The 14,183-nt window shown below is 40.2% G+C and overlaps 1 non-coding gene across 1 annotated transcript; it reads right to left on the reverse strand.

The window, feature by feature from the left end:
- Positions 1-1,677: 1,677 nt before the first annotated feature.
- trnap-agg (transfer RNA proline (anticodon AGG)) lies at positions 1,678-1,749 on the reverse strand. Its single transcript has one exon. It is a non-coding gene; the product is annotated as a tRNA-Pro (tRNA).
- Positions 1,750-14,183: the final 12,434 nt, after the last annotated feature.

Here is a 14,183-nt window from a genome sequence, read left to right on the forward strand (position 1 = left end):
GCAAAGGTGTATAATAGGGTTTGGCGATTGGACGAATATATCAGTGATTGGCTGAGTCCATCGCCGGCTGTTTTCTTTGGGAATGTATTTCTACTTCTACTCCACTACATCTTAGAGGGAATTTTGTACTTCTTAGTCCACTACATTTATTTGACTGCTTTCATTACTACTTACTTCATAAATTAATATTTTACATTAAAAACATATAAGTTTATAAAATAAGTCTAATTATTAATTATTACTTGTCACATTTCAGACATTTCTGAGTTGCTGTCAGTTCCACCAGAGAGACATTTCACCTCTAAACTTCTCATGTGGATTCATGTCAATAACTGTTCAAGGCCCAAAGAGATAAATGAATCAATAAATTAATTAACAAATATAAGTAAAATGTAAATGTTTTAACAAATATGTTTATTACGAAAGAAGCACATGTAATATTCACACCTCCCCAAAGTGACACAGTTCTTCCATGCCAGTGAATACAATTGCTAATAACCGATTGGACACTCAATGAACTTTAAGGCTTTTGGATTAGGCTTCGTGACAGTGTTTTCCAGGTGTGATAGTGTTTTCCTGTTTGTTTTTTTCTATAGATCCGTGAGCAGTAGTCCTTTCATCCACATTTCAAATGACTGTGCTTGCCAGTTTATACAGTGCCAACAGTAAAGAGGGAGGTGTATGTGTGTGTGTGGTGGGGGAGTGGGTCAAGGCCAGATATAGTTTTCATATCTAGATTTAACATGAAGATCAAATTCAGACCAGTTTTTTAAAGTATGATTGATGGGGTCCTCCAGTGATTTTGTGTTGCACTTCCTTTTAGTTGGTCTTCTCATAAACAGATTTTAAAAAGAGCAGCAGATGCAGTATTGTATTCATCTCCTGTATAGATCAGAGTGCAAAAATACAGGATCCTACATTTTCTATAATGCTGCTAGAGCGCATCTTTAGTTAGACCCTCGTCGTCTCAAGCTCAAACCAAGATAAGCCTGTTATCTGTATGTATGAGGGTTATTTTTTTTCAAACTTTGGAAAGCTACTTTCAGAGCCACAAAAGACACAAGTGTTTTTACAGGCTGTGTGGTAGCTACTCCTCGTGATGAGTAAACATTACATGTTAATGCATCAATAATAATATAATGACTATTTTTACTGAATAACAGTGTTTTTATACTGTGTTATCATAACTACTTTCAAATCACAATACTTCTCTCACTCTGAAAATACTCCTCAGTTACAGATAACACCATGAGCATCACCTGCATGCAAACATTAACAACAATTTATTTGTGAGACAGAGTTTGTCATTGAAATGGAGGAAATTCAAGTCAAGTAAGCATTCATCTCAAGTATGATATCTTGTGGACTTTTGAGAAAAGGCATAGCTGTAGCTTTATGAGCAGTTACTGCTGCAAAGAAGAATGTGATGTAAAAAAAAAAAAAAATGGATGTCCCAATCTCAAAAAACCTTGTACAATCAATCAGATCTAACGTCACATATAAAAGTGGTCCAAATATAAAGGGAAAATATGAGGTTTTTGTGTTCACTCTGCACACAAAAACCTGGGTTTGGGTCACATTTGCGTGACACATAAAACACATTTAACACATTTTGTTTCAGAAAAAAACTTGCACAATAGTTGCTTAGGTTTCTATGACAACCGAGACGTGACAAAAGGGCTCGTCCGGGATTTGAACCCGGGACCTCTCGCACCCTAAGCGAGAATCATACCCCTAGACCAACGAGCCTGTGTGTACAGATGTTCTCAGCTGTAATGATACGCTATATGGACCTGTAATTGAACTGTTCAAACTGGTGATGTGGCAACTTGGTGCTCCACATCTTGTCTAGTCCAACAGCACCCTCTGGTGGTCGCAATTATACATTCATCGTACTGTGCATGACATGCAGCACTGAACCCTAAAAGCACTGATACTGACAGCTATCGGCATGTGTTGCAGGCTCATAGGATCCCAGTCCCACTGCAGTTTTCTGAACTTCTCTGGGAAGTAGAGGGTAAATTAGTGGACACATCTTAACTGATTGTCTAACGTCTCGATTGATGGCGTGTCATGAATGTGGCTATGAAAAGTGTTCCTGACACAGTTCCTGTGACACTAATTAATGACTAATGACTAATTTCCTATTTCCACTGGCCCAGTATAAGAAAGCAGCATACATTTAGAAATAGAAGTATGTACAAAAGTATGAAAATAAGAAATAGAAAATACAAATACACACATTTACATTTACAACATTATATTATATTATGGCACCTCACAGGGGCGATAACCCTAAAGTGACAGTTACAGGGAGTGACAGAGCTGTGATAACATCCCTTCATATTGATGGGCTCAGTATTATATCCTTTTGAAAAAAGCTGGCTGTGTTCAGATTTCAGTACTTTTTTAGCGTTTGTGTGATCTGATATCAGAGGGTCTCTACCAGTTAACATGACATTTTGCCACGTGGTTTCTGTTAAAGAGCCCCATGATTTTGGTTTCAGTATGACAAAGACATTTCTTATGATTTAAAGCCTTTTATAAAATGCCAATTTGATGCATGTCTGGAATTACATTGCATTAAGGTGCTCACACACAAAGACTATCCATCTGTAGCCTTGGACTGTGCTATGAGCTCACTGTTTCCATAATTAAATGTAATTTTCCTGTACAAAGCTAACACCTCTTACCTACATTTAAAAACAAATTGTCTTATGGCTTTTACATGTTTGAATCTTTGTTTCCTCTTAGAGCACCATATAGTGTCTCAGTGATTGTTTTTTTTTTTTTTTTTACATAGAAAGAGCATTTTCAACAACTGTTTCCTGACAGTAGTGTATATATGCTGCTGTTGATTGACAACCATCACAGAACACACACGATGTAGTTTTGTGATATTCAACACAATGTATTATAATGAGGACTCGTGTGGGATTTGAACCCCGGACCACTCGCACCCTAAGCGAGCCTTGATACAACTGTCCTTAAAGTCCTAACAGCTCATTTAAAGGCACAGTTTCTGAATATGGGCTGTGTACATTTCTTCGTGGACTGAGCGGTTTAACACTTCCACAGTATTTATACAGCACCTAGAGCTGCTCTATAATCAAAATATAATCATTCTACTGGTAACAAATGTTCTCCTCTGCCCTTCAGACATTGCCTCCCTTCTGTAAAGGACAGAAAGGAGAAATGGTGTAACAGTGGCTCACAAACTCAATAAGACACAGAAGAAAAGACATTGTAAGAGCTACATGGATTGAGAGAAGGAAGAGGAGAAAGTAGACCTTGAAAAAGAGAGCACAAAGAGACATCTGCTGTCACCCAGCACTGCACGGCATTGAGATGGCGAAAAAGACAAACCAGATGCACACACTCCTACACACACACACACACACACACACACACACACACACACACCTCTTTCATACCAATGTCACCTACAAGGCTGTGTATCAAGCGAATGGTGAAGTCTTGACTATTTATTTGAGAAGTTTGGAGAATCAAAAGCCTCCAAAGTCAAGATGTCAGATGTGATTTTTCACCCTTGTGAGAGTATGTAGTATTTAATGGTGACTCCTTGTTTTCCTTCACAGCTTACAAAGCAAACAAGCAGCAACCAATGTATGAGATTTAAATACAAACACAAACTGAAGCCAAGTGACGGCATTTTATAAGGAATTCTTTTTGAGCTGTACGGCTGCCAGAGATGCCCATTAATTCTGTACAGATGTAAAGATGCTACTGTAGCATTTTGCACTTCTAAAACCTTAGACACCATTTTTAATATAAACCTGTTGTGCAGAAAATGCCCCCCCCCCCCCCCCCCCCGGAGGCACTTTGCGTTTGTTTTGACAAGAAGAATGATAGATGCGGACAAAGGCCTTTGGCCTCTGAAGACGTGAGCGTTGAAATTAAGCAGTTTGAATGATGGAACTGCGATAAGATTTCATGATAGTCACAAAGTAAAAACAGCTTTGTGTTGTAAAGCAATCAGCCTGTAAATGATTTTACAGTATTTCCCCTCATTCATGGAAACTACCCATCAAACCTGGGTGTAGGTCATTTGTCACGTAAAATGCCATGCAGAGAGGCTGTGAAGCGTATTGCTTGGTACCGATAGTAAAGTCTCAAACTGAATGTGTCGTGGTGTGTTGATGTTAATACATCACACAGCACCTTACAGTACAATGTATATCGTGCCACTTTCAATTATTGAATTCAGAAGCAACCACGCTGTAAACTGCAGAGCATTCACAAGTGGTTTTATCTGTTGTCCCGAAGACTCATCACTTATTTAAAGGCCTCATATTGTAGAAAGTGAGATGTCCATGTCTTGTTTGATTTAATAAACAGGTCTAGGTTCTGTATAAATACTGTGAAAGTATTGAAACGCTCAGTCCATGGAGAAATGCACACAGCTCATATTCAGACAATGTGCCTTTAAATGAACCGTCAGGACTTCTGTAAGGTTGTACTGTCACAACTATACAGTCACTCAGCCACGCCCCCAGCAGGTCATCTGCTCCAGGCGCAGCACCACCCACCAAGTACAGGGACGCTCATCCATCCGCTCAGTCTGAGTTATTGGAGCGCTCTGCTCAGGACGACTCTTCAGGTTTTTGGAGGTTGTTCAGTTTGTCTAAAACGGTTTGTTTCACACAGAGGCTGAACTGAGGGGCAAAGCTACTCTAGTGGAGTCCCCGAATAAAAATATAGAGCTCAAATGAGTACAATATGGGACCTGTAACATATTTTACAATTTTAAAAGTGTCCTCCCTACCAGATAATTTTAATCCAATGACATTTAAGTTTTTAAAATCAAATAACTTGATAAACCTGACTAAAATGTGTCCATGTAACTGGTCACTCTGACAATTATGGTATAACGGTTAATACTAAAATGTAGGTAAATACTAAAATGTAGTGTGTAGATGAAGAAGTAATGGAGACGAGTCACAAAGCCAACAAACAGACTCAGTCATACCACTTACACAGCAATATCTGGCTAACATTAGCCACCATAAGCTTCTTGTCATACCAGACCGAGTTAAGCTGTGGTGGCAAAAACCTCTGAGTGCACTTAACTGAGGGAGTGTGTGTTATTTCTTATGAATTCAACTCCTCATTATTAAGTTGGGTTGTACCAAGTTGATACTGTTATTATTTTGACATATTAGTGGGAGGTGGTGTTGGATTTCCAAAGAAAAGATTAGTAATGGTCGGGCGCTGTCTTGCTTTTTAAAAAGGTCAAACATCAGGGTCAGCTCTCCCCCCTACCCCCAATACTTTTCCTACAATCCCCAACCCATTAGTTCATGTTCACACTATAATATACTGAATATATTCTCTTTGGATGTCTCTGTCAATATGCTGCTGATGTTTCTGGTGAACTGATGACTGCACAGTGTGCTAACCATCAGTGATATTCAACACTGATATATTACAGTATATTATTGCACTGGCAGCATTACACTTTCTACAGGAAGCTGCGAGATGCATCACTGCGGCTCAGAGCCTGAAAGTAACAGCAGCCAAATGACAGTGAAAAAGCTTGTGATCTTGCCCACTTTTCGAACTATTTGATACTAAAAAAAAAGATAAAGAAAGCAGCTGTCACCATCGTGTCCTCTCCTTTAACAACCACTGCTACAGTACCGTTCACATAACCCCCTATCACGTTCAATGGACAGAATCATTTCTTCTCGGAAAATTACAGTTTGATATTTTGTCAGCTCATTACTTAAAAAGAAAAAAAAAAAACTCTTCCTGGGAATCAGGCCAATAAAAAATAAATTGCCTTTTAATAAATAAAACATACATTTAGATGAAGAACCATTTAAATTTTAGGTTTTTCAGATGAGTGATGCTTTTAGATCTCACTGTCCAAAGAAATCTGTGTACATGGCTAGTAGAGGACGGATCATTTTATTACAGCCTCATACTAAATAACGTGTGATTAAAGCACACATACACATATTAGACATGAAAAAAAAAAAATCCAAAGAAAATGATGTGGTCAATCTGAACAAAATCAAAAAGATAATGTCTTACACATACATTGTATTCAAATCTGCAAGACACGAGCCGTTGACCCATTGCTGCTACAAACGCTGTCTTCCAACCCCTCATCCTCAGCAGCCACTAGATGTTGCTGTAAGCTTCAGAATGGCAACGAGACGCTGAGCTCGCTTCTGTCCGGGCTCCCCGATGACAGAGAGTAATATCGACTTAAAGATGTTTCGAATCAATATTTTTCATTATTTGAGGCCCACACGCACGCAGCAAAGGAATATTGTCTTTATTAAAGTTCATTGTGTTGTATTATGTGGAGAGAGGGGGAGAAAGACAGAGACAGAGGTGACAGCAATATCCATAGTTAGGCTGCCGTAGTGTACCGCTTAGTTTTACTGTAATTTTGCCAGTGTTGATGGGATGTATTGTGCTCTCAGTGTGCAGACTTGCTAAAAATCCTGCCGGTGGCTTTGTGCAGAATACATTACACTTATCAGCCACTTTCTCCGGACAGGTAGACAAAAGAACTTGCCGTAACGTGTATTCATTCACCATAATTCAAAATTTAAGCATAAAGGAGAACACAGCAAACATTTTACAACAAAATAAAAAGTCAAATTCAGGCTCCAGTCTCAGTGCAAATATTAATAAGTCTAAATATAAAAATAGCACCGCCTGTGAAACATAATAAAAACTCTGCCAGTGCGTTCATGCTTCACCAGGGGGCTCCATACTGCAGTTACAGTGTGTGTGTGTGTGTGTGTGTGTGTGTGTGTGTGAACAGCTGTGACTGCCACCTGTGAGGTGAAAGGGAGGCTGACCTGCGACACATGCTCTCTTTAGTTCCACATGGCTGTGTGTGTGTGTGTGTGTGTGTGTGTGATAGAGACAGAGAGAGAGGCGGCTACAGTATCTTGGGGACCACTTAGTTAAAATGGCCTCGCCACATGAAATGAAAACCCAGCAGAATCCACGCGATTTGAATTTTGTAATAGTTTGAATATCCAAAGGAAGATGCAAGCAAGTGCCTGTAAGGCAGAATGAGGTCTTGGATCTTTATTAATAATTGCTTAAATTCTGGTTGCACTTGAATATGAATCAAAAAGCAAATATAACCCAAGAGAAGAACATTAAAGAGCGATCAGAGGAAGCTGACATTAATTATTTGAACATGAATCAACCTTTAAGCAAAACATGGCAACTTCACCCGTCATGTCCACTAGAAGTGGATGTGTGTTGAGCTCTATTACGTCTCTGCCGCAGCGCCAATGTCCACTGGAAGCGTTTCAGAAGCATCTTCAAGCTTCACGCAGTTTGTTTTTCAGCAGCCACGTTTCCAGTATTGTTTTGCTGGGTTTTACAAGCATGTTGACGAGCTTATTTATGGTGGACCTGGTAGCAGACTCCTTCTGGCTTGTTTTAATCACTGTCAGCAGCATGCTGTCTTATCTGGATCTTATCTGTGTGTCCTAAATAGTGTATATGAACAGAAGGAAAATGACAGAATTCCTTCTCCCGCTTTGCAGACATTGGTGAAAAAATGGCATACACAAACATGAAATATAGCGTAGCTCTGAATGTATGTTCGCTCAGTCTTCTGATTCACTTTACTGAAGCCTGAATGACGGACCAATTAAAGTGTCCATCGTTCAACTGTAACGTCACTATCATAAACTGTTGATAGTGTGTGATGGATATTTATCTATTAGCCACATCAGAGACGTGACATCATGTCCATTGTCAGGGTCAACTGCGGGTCAAGTTTTTTTTCGGCTGTTTCATTCACGTTTTGCAAAATTGTGTTTTGACATGTAACAGTGGCAGAAGCACAGGTGTAAATAACAAAATGAATGATGGCTGAATTCTATTTAGTTGCATCAGTTTCAGGGTCCTGGTATATGTTGTTCATGCTGGCTCACTGTCCCACTGTCATGACTGACTGGGACACTCGAATAGAACAGAGCCATAGTTGATGTTATTAGTAACACCTGTGTTTTTCCTACTATGACAAAAGGTCTGCTGGGAAAAAGCTCTGTTGTAACCTGACTCACTATTACTCTGCTGATACACTCAGGCCAATGCTATTTGCTGCTGTGGCTCCTTCTTCCACCCCTACCTCCTCCTTATGTGCTTGATTTTAGTCGGTAACAAATTGAATGCGTCGTAAAATAATAATTTCATGTCAATTGGCAATAGATAGAGGGATTAGTATACCGAGATGCAAGCTGGTCTGCGCGCATAGAGCTACAGTAGCAGATCAGAGGAAAGGGCTGCGAGTGAAACACAGGCAGTACATCGGCTCTGGCAGCCAAAACACAGCCGGGCGTGATTCAGGAAGTAGTGTGACTTATATTTAGCAGGGCGAAAAGTATGTGGTGTGTGGGGGTCGGGGTGGTGCATGGGTTGTACTACACGTACAACTGACTTTTGTGCCAAAGACCGAAGTTTGTGTATTTATCAACCCTGACCCTAACTTTAGCTAAGTGTTTTGGTTGCCTAACCCAAACCATACCTTCACCTTATGTTTATTTGTCACATGATCTTTCCTTAACTTGAACCATACCATAGTTGTCAGGCACAGATACTGCAGAAAATGGATATCGAATGGTCCGATATCGAGATTCTCGTCTCACGGTAGTTGGGCGGTTGTTCAGCCATGTCCGGTAGACATCGGAGGTCAGACAAAATCTGCTCACGAAAAAAAAAGAGAAAGCGTCCCACCATCAGCCGCCGGAGGTTGGAACCGGACCAAAGCGATTTGAATGGATCGAGCACCAGAATGAGCAACTATCCACAGTTCAGTGATCTCGCCAAAAAATTCAGTCGAATCCCAAATCATAGTAAGACAAAGATCTATCATCTACAAGAAGTTAAATTCTATTTGACCGTTTCAGTGTTTCAGAGAAAGGCAGGGAACACACATACACCAATCCCAAAACCTAACTTGTACAATGCTAGTAAGGACTGCATGGGGGGGGAGGAAGAAACGAGAAAGAGAGGGAAAAGCTAAATGTGTTCTGCAGGACTGCTGCGTGTGGTTTTTGGTCCTAATGGTTTAGAATCGAAGGTAACACTCACACAAACAAAAAAAAAAAAAACACTCACACACAAATACTCAACCACACCCGCCCACTTAACAAATTTATTTATGCACAGCTCAGCTAAAGCCTCCCACCCCCTCCAAACGCAGGAAGACACTGACTTTTCCCTCCTCCCTCTTTCTCTTGCAGGTCATGGGAGATAGCGAAGAGATAAATATCGCTGGCAATAAAAGGCCTGCATCATGAATAATAAAACAGCCGTAATCTCGACCAGTGATTTATACATCTACAGGCTGTGATGGCTGCACACACACACACACACACACACATGTACAGCAGCGAGTCACACATTGAGCGCTGTTAAATTGAGATGAATGGCGATGCAGAATGTGGGACTGGCGTTGGACACACACCCAAACAGTCACTTACACACACACACACACACACACACACACACACACACACACACACACACAGACAGACACCCGCCCACACGTGCTAAAGAAGAACACAAGAGATTCATGCTGAAAATATGGAGACGTGGAAAAACACACACACACACACACACACTCACACTGGCTCGGCGGTGGGTGAGAAGACAGAGAGAAGAAAGGAGAAAATTTACAGCGCTTTTCTGCTTAGAGTCGAGAACAGCATGGCTGATGGAGAGAGGATAGATAATGCTTACTTAGTGCAAATCTTCTCCCGCGGGTCCGTGTGCCAGTGATGGCGCGGGATGAGAGGTCACCGAAACTGTCCAGTGAACGAGTCACCTGCCGTGTGACTTCCTGTTTACAGCTCTGGGTTATTTGTGGCAGCGTGACCTGTGAACTGAAGTGCAACAATGGATCTTTTTCTGGAATGGCTGCGACAAAGCAAACAGTGATCACACCCTTCCACTTTTGATGACGTTCATCTTGGCGAAAGCTACGATTCCGACCAATTAACAGGAAGACGTGCTGCAAATAGAGAGACACAATGAGTTACACTGGGACTTTGCTGCAATACCAGGAAGATGTGTAATGTTTTGTTCACTCAGTAAGGTGTTGCTACAGTATAGTCTACATTTTGTCTACCACACCACAAATGGTGAAGTGATTGAAGAGAAGAGTTTGAGAGTTTTTTGAACCTCGACTAACTCTTTTGGCCACTTGAGGGCAGCAGAAACACAGCACTGAAATGTCATCACATTTTAAACCGGTATGGCAAACCTGTTAGCAAACAATTAAGATAAGGAGCAACATTGGCGTTCTTCTGGAGTCGTGTTTCTGGCCACCTGATGAATATCAATACAATACATTCTTCACCAACTCCTGAGCGAAATATCTGGCTCTTTAGCTACTACGTTCACCAGCCAGTCGCTACCTGTGTCTGTCTGCTGTTTGGTGCTGGGTAAGCAGTGTACAGTGGGTTTTTTTGGAGCTTTTTCGCTAAAAACAGGTTCCTTCTGCAGCTGAACGACACAGTGAGAGTGAACCAGTAAAACAGTGAACAGTAAAGTAGCGGCCTGGAAAACCAAAACAACGAGCTGAAAGATGCTAAAATGCGCCGTAGAGCTGAGGGGAACTCTAGAGTCGGGTGGTATTTCTCTGTGCGTTCATCACTGCGAGTGACTCCTTTTCCACACATATAGTCACATATTGATTCACTATAAATGTAAAATACTGATTTTAGCGGCTAAATGCTGTCTCAAAGCTTTCTCCACACCGCTAGGAATAAAACCCAGATGGGGAAATAATGAATCCTTTACTTATTGGCCTGAAAGTAGTCAGAACTAAATATATAGACTCTTAAAAATACTCGAATCAACCCATAAAATATCCACCATTGTAGAATTGAAACTCCCCATAGGTTCCTAAAAACCCCAAATTTCAGTACCAAGGACATGACGTCAGTGTCATCGAAAGCCGGATTTACATCTTCGTGCATTTCTTCACAGGCGTGTGTAAAGAGATCAAACCTGAGTAAATTATAAATTATAATTCATTTTTGTCAGTGTAATTCAATAACATAATTGTATTTTCTGTGCCTGTTCATTCTTTTATTTGATAATGACTTTATTAATAACCTCATGTGATTTCAAGTGAAACAGGCAGAGCACGTACAGGGCTGAATTGTTAGAGACTGTGGTATCGATAAGCTTTGCTTTATTTGACAGGACAGGAGAGACATGAAAGGTATATACATTTATATATATAATCTATATTGCTTTATAAAAAGTAACCATAAGCCAGCTGATTGTTTAGCTACAAATATGGGTGCGTTCATAACAAAAAAGAACCGATAAGTAATACAATTCCTCACTTTAACAGAGCAGAGATCAGACCAGGAGTGATGCATCCTACTATATATGTAGTCTTTGTTCACTTTTATTTCAGTATAAGCTCATCATGTCTTGTTAAATTGTCACATTAAAAATGCGCATAAACAGGTAATAACAAACATTACAAACTATGTGTAATAGAAGGCCACTAAGTACATTCTCTGCTTTATTGCCCATGTCAAGGACATTTGGTTTGGAGACAGGAATCAGAATAAAAACACAATTTGAAGGATAAAAACAATAAAAGACAATGACAAATCACCACAGCATTTAACAAGCCTCAGTTTGTAAGACATGGCAGGTAGTAAAACGTAAAATGTTGATTGTCAACGTTAAATACAAAGTACACTGGATGCTACATCAATTCATGTTTAATTTAACAGTGAATAATGACTTCCTGGATCTTTCAACCTTCTGTTTGTAAAAACTAGAAAGTTGTGAGTCTGACAGCAAAAAACTGCATCTTATTTATTGACAACCATTTAGTGTGGTAGGGCCACGGATGTATAAAGAGACCCATGTGATGGACCCGGAAGGGCCGGTTGTCAAAATGGCTTCAAAGTCCAGTGCACTCCCGGGGGGGGCTTGGGTGAGGCAGGTCTCTAATTTGAAGGTAATTAATTTTACACACCAATGGTCTGATTTTGGTGGAGGGGTGTTGTTTACACACAACAGCAAATTCCCAGGAGAAGTTTCACTTGGAACATATGGCTGTTTCACATTAGAAAGACTATATACCAATTAATAAATAGTTTATGGTTGACAATATAACACAGTCGTAATCATATAAAATGTCTTTATTCTTTATGTTAATGTGGAACATGAAGTTAACAAGACACTTATCATAATTTACTGTATTTATTTATTTATTTTTATATAGTATTTTTTCCACTTTTCATGACAACTGAGCAAATTCCATCCACTGATGAAGGCCATGAGATGCGTCTGAAAGTGCTGCAAAAATCGAATAAGTGGACCTTGAGGTAAGATTTTTAAACTGAACCGTGACACATTTTAAACCAGTGAACATTTCAAAAACAAGTATTTAATGCTTCATAACAAACTGTATTATGTGTCTAATCACATTACATTATATATAATTACACTTATATTATTCAGTGTTACTAATCACTCATTAATTGTTAACACACCAGTAATAGATGCTTCAGAGGAGGATTACATTATAATGCACTACAAACCATTTATTAAATGTTAATATACTGTTTATAAATGTTTAATGTTGGGGTTAAAGTAAAGTGTTACCACATTAGCATAATGTTAAGATATAGTACGTTTATTTTGTTGAAAGGGACAGTAAAAATATGACTTATTTACCTTTCAAATAACACTCCCGTTTTGTGATGCCAAAACGAATGACATGTTCTCGATGAAACCAACAGAAATTCCTTTCAGACAGGACCGCTGCTTTACATTAGTGAAGATATGAGACATTTTGACTTCATCTACAGTCTTATTAAGACTGTTGCATGTATCCAGCAGGTTTTAGGTTTTCAGCATGATGTTCCTTTGAGGTCGCATTTTTGTTTCTGGATACAAAAATAGACCAATAATGCACATTTTTAAAAATGATTTTATTTCTACGTAGTATAAATCACACAAATTGTATCTTGCATTAGGCTCAGTAAGATCATTTCTTAAGCTGTGTAGAAAATGACAGCTCCTTTTCATTCTCACCCACTCCTGGCCTTTATTCTGCTTGCTTTCCCTCTCCTCTGTCTCCTCCTCCTCCTCCTCTTCTTATCAGTTTCCTCCTCACAAGCTGAAAGGAGACAAGAGGGAAGAGACGAGAAAAGAGGTATTAGAGCAAACGACGGGAGAGAAAAAAAAACACACACAGAAGGGTAAAGGTATCACAGAGAATACAGAGAGATTAATAATGTGAAACTGTGGGATGAGAGGAAAAAGATATTGGACACCTGAGAGAAAGCGGTTCACACACATCAACCACCATCAGTATGTTAACGTACATGAACCGCGTTCATCCACCTGCATGTTGCGGCTCTTAATTGTCAAATATTAAGTCCACCTAACAAAACGACACGAGACAAATCTGCCTTGTTCCTCCGTCTTGTCCCCCTTCTCGTCTTCTGTTTTCATGAATTCTCTACAGGCCAGCGGCAGGAGGCACATTTCCTGCCTCTTTCTTCTTCTCCTGTCTTGCATTTCTCTCCTCCATCAGCTCCCTTCTTTCTCAGTCTAAGCATCCTGTTTTTCACCCCCCCTTGCTTTTCACTCTTCATCCTCTCTCTAGCCCAGTGCTCTCTTCTTCCTCTCCCTCTCTCTTCCCTCTCTCCTCCTCTTCTTCCCTCCCTCCCACTGGGCGATCCGTTGCAGACATGCCTGTTTGGTGCTACAACCCATTTAAGGCCCTGCTGCCGTGGCCACCAGGTAATTGGAGCTGGAGTCAGGACCAGCACAGAGAACATGGGACAGGGGGGTCGTAAAGATGTGTGTGTGTGTGTGTGTGTGTGTGTGTGAGTGTGTGTGTGTGGCAGAGAGAGAAAACAGAGGGAAGGAGCCAAAAAAAAAAAAAAAAAAGATAGGAGAGACAAAGGTAGTGACACATACTAACCACGTGTGTTTCTGAGCATGTCAGAGCTGCCTCGTGTGCCGACGTGCCTTTCACACCAACTGCAGCGTTCAGGAGAAGGAAGCTAAATGGAAAGAGGCAGAACGTGTCACACAATAGTCAGCTGCTACACACACGAGAAAAATCACAACAACAAGAAAACAACTATAAACACACACACACACACTGAGGTGGGCGGGCCATTTTTTCA

This window comes from Enoplosus armatus, chromosome 6 (assembly GCF_043641665.1).
Source record: "Enoplosus armatus isolate fEnoArm2 chromosome 6, fEnoArm2.hap1, whole genome shotgun sequence".
NCBI lineage: Eukaryota > Metazoa > Chordata > Actinopteri > Centrarchiformes > Enoplosidae > Enoplosus > Enoplosus armatus.